Source organism: Myotis davidii, unplaced genomic scaffold (assembly GCF_000327345.1).
Source record: "Myotis davidii unplaced genomic scaffold, ASM32734v1 scaffold453, whole genome shotgun sequence".
In the NCBI taxonomy this organism is placed as follows: domain Eukaryota; kingdom Metazoa; phylum Chordata; class Mammalia; order Chiroptera; family Vespertilionidae; genus Myotis; species Myotis davidii.
This window is the reverse complement of record NW_006285234.1, coordinates 3,122,035-3,126,073: the sequence shown is the minus strand read 5'-3', so window position 1 is coordinate 3,126,073 and position 4,039 is coordinate 3,122,035.

Sequence of the window (4,039 nt, the reverse complement as noted above, 5' to 3'; positions counted from 1 at the left end):
TCAGTCAGAGAAAGATAAATATCACATGCTCTCACTCATTTGTGGATTATAATGAGTTTTATTCATAAACCGATGAACAAAAACAGATGTAGAGACAGAGAAGCATCAATCAGATGCTCAAAACTCAAAGGGAAGGTAGGGGAGGAGGAGGGAGGGGGAGAGATTAACCAAAGGACTTGTATGCATGCATATAAGCATAAGCGATGGATGTGGACAACAAGGGGTGAGGGTGAGGGTGAGGGCAGGATTTGGGGGATGAGGAGACATTGGGGGGATAAGGACACATTTGTAATATCTTAATCAATAAAGGGGAAAAAATCAAAAAAAGTTTATCTCCTTAAAATATGAGGTTCTTATCAAGACTGTCTGACAAAAACAACCCATGCCACCCAATTAAAGACAGCTGCTTCTGTCCAAAAACAAGCATATAAACAAACAAGGCTATGATATTGGCATGACAGACATATAGGTAAATGGAATAAAATTGAAAGTCCAAAAATAAATCCCATACATTTGTGGTCAATTGATATTTCGACAAGGATAACAAGACAATTCAATGGGGGGCGGGGGGCGGCGTGAGTAGGCTGTTCAACAAATCGTGCTGGTAAAACTATATATCCACATGCAAGAATTAAGTTGTACTGTATTTCCTCACACTTATACAAAGTTAATTCAAAATGGATCTGAGAAGAAACATTGGTGTAAATCTTCATGACTATTTCTTAGAAATGACACCTAAATCACAAGCAACCAAAAAATATATCAATTGAATTTCATATAAATCAAAGACTTTGGTGCTCCCAAGGACACTCTCAAGAAAGAAAAAAGGCAGCCTACAGAATAGAAGAACATTTTTGCAAACATATCCTATAAGGGTCTAATATCCAGAATATTAAAAACAACAATAAAAAGACAACCCAATTTTAAATGGGCATAGAATGTGTATAGACATTTCTCCAAATGGTCAAAGCACATGAGATGTTCAACATCGTTAGTTACCAGGGAGATGCAAATCAAAACTAAGTGAGACAGAATGAAAAAGACAAACAATAACAAGTGTAGCCCAGGATATGGAGAAATTGGACCTCTCGTACATTGTCGGTAGGCATATAAAATGATGCAGGCACTCTGGGAAACAGTTTGGCAATACCTTAAAAAGTCAAACATAGAGTTACCGTATATCCAAAAATTCCACTCCTGAGAAAGTTAAAAACATATGGTCACATAAAAATCATATACAAATGTTCACAACAATATTATTCAGAATAGTCAGTAGAAACAACGCGAATATCCATCAACTGATGAATGGAAGTAAAAAGTGGTACTGTATATCCATACAATGGAATGCTATTATTTGGCCATAGAAAGGAATGAGATACTGACACACTATAACATGGATGATACTCAAAAACATTATGCTAAGTGAAAAGAACCAGACTCAAAAGGCCCCATATTGGATGATTCCATTTATGTGAAATGTCCAGAATAGACAAATCCATAGAGACAGAAACTTGATTAAGGGATGCCAGGGATTGGGGGTGGGGGAGGGAGGAAGAATTGGAAAGTAACTGTTAATGTCTATGGAGTTCCTTTTTGGGGTGATGAAAACATTTTAAAATTAGATACTGGTAATGTTGCACAACCTTGTGAATATACTAAAAACCACTGAATTCTATACACTTTTACGCCCAGCCGGTGTGTTTCAGTGGTTGAGCATCGACCTATGAACCAGGAGGTTCCTGGTCAGGGCACATGCCCAGGTTGTGGGCTCAATCCCCAGTGTGTGGGGGTGTGCAGGAGGCAGCCAATCAATGATTCTTTGTCATTCTCTCTCTCTCTCTCTCTCTCTCTCTCTCTCTCTCCCTTCCTCTCTGAAATCAATAAAAAATATTTTTAAAAAGCATAAATTCCATGGTATATGAATTATATCTTATTTAACACATTTTTAATGAAGTCCTTTAAGCTATCCTACCAATACTATTGTAACATAAGGCCCTAACAAGGTCATTGTAGAAGCCAATAAATATAAAACAGATTAGGAAAATATTTAAAGGGAAAATTAATATAAAGTGGCAAAATAATAGCATACCTATCTGAGTAGATTGGGAAAGTAAAATTAAAAAAATGAAGCTGAAAAAAATCCATGATTAATGAAAGTCTTTAGGTACAGAACAAGTTTAGGGGAGAGTAAAGGAAAAATAAACTAATTCCTTTTTTTAATAATTTCCCTTATTTCATTAGAATCCTGAATCACAACACCTGAGGCATTCCTAAAGCACAGGAAGGTTATTAAAGTAGCATTATTCTGATCCCATTTTATTTGCAACTCAAGGAGATGGAACAAGCTGCCCAGCTTTACATAATAACTTAATGATGAAGCCAAGACATTTCACTGGAGGCTTTCTCGTAATGATTTACCTGCTAGCTACTTTCATGTTGCAAGTATCAACTGCCCGGCTGGGCGTGGCTCAGTGATTGAGCATCGACCTATGAACTGGTAGATTGTGGTTAGATTCCTGGTCAGGACAAGTGCCCAGGTTGCAGGCTCAGTTTCTGGTGGTGGGGGAAGGGGAGCATGCAGGAGACAGCCAATCAATTATTCTCTCTCAGCATTAATGTTTCTCCCTCCCTTTCTCCCTCTCGCCCTTCCTTTCTGAAATCAATAAAAATATATTTAAAAAAAAGAAAATATCAACTATGTCAAGTTTAAAGGTACATAATAAAGCCATATTTGTATCCCTCAGTCTAAACTCACCAAGAATTACTGTTAAATATAAAAGCCAATGTTTTATTCCAGCTTGCATTCTTATATTAAACTGTTTAAAACCTTTCTGGCTGGATGAGAATATTCCATTTTTTGCTTCCTAGGAATTAAAATTTAAATGAAACTGAAATGTTTCCTTAAGCAAAGTGAAAGAATAATAATTCCTACCTACAATGAAGAATGAATGAATAAATTGTAAAGGACCAAGATCCTTCAACACAGCCATTCTCTCACATTAATCACAAGATACAGACAATGATATCATCTCATTGGAGATTGATGAGAAGGACATTTTGCAAGAGCGCTTTATGTAAATACCAGGACTTTTTGCTTACAATCAAGGGTCAGCATCCTCATTAGCTCTGTCTTCGTGGGATCAGTAACCATAAAAATATTTCCAGAATATACATATGTTCCCTTTACTTTATCATCACATCAGTCTATGAGAATAGAGATCAGGAGATATTACATTATTACCCATTTTACATCTCAGGGAATAGACGTTCAGAATAGGAAAGTGGCTTGCCCAAAGTCACCAGGCTCATCAGTGACAGAGCTGGGTGGGACTCAAAGCTGATCTCCTAACACCAGATCCCGTTTTCTTCCCACCGCATCCCCTACTTCTCCAAGTAAGCTATGTCAGAGGCAGGCTCAGGAGATCTACAAGAAGAAAGAATAAGAAGGAAAGTAGTGAGGAACTAGAAAGGGACGATGACAGGGAAAGGAGGTGTTTTATTAGGAAGTGAGTCTAGCCACTCTCAATTGTCCCTTAAGTGGCAACAGTGCCATGCCACAAGCTACCCTGCACCAAATTAATCCTATGCCCCTAGCCATACAGCTACTGTTGTTATTTGAGAACCATGTTGGAGACTTAAAAAAAACAATCTAAAGATTGTTCTCGGAGGTCTTGACAGCTGGACCCAGCCCCTCCCACCAAGACCCTTGGGAACCGAAGAAACCCTGAAGTGTGGGGAACGGAAGGGAAGAGGGTTTCGGTTGGGGGGTGACTAAGGTTGAGCTAAGGACAGGGGGAGCCTGCGGTGGAGCCGTGGTTAGGGGATGTGGGTTTTGTGGCTGAACTTGAAGGTGAGATAGGAAACCAGGTTCAGGGCTGACAGTCAAGGTGGAGTTTACAGGTCCGGGAGGGGTTGGGCAGCAGAGGAGCTGATCCGGCTGGAGAGCGACCTGGGAAGGTGGGAGCCTGGGTGGTCCCTGGGGCGCGGGGCTGGAGGCGAGGCCCCTCGCGGACGCCTGGGATTGGATGCTCCCTCAAGT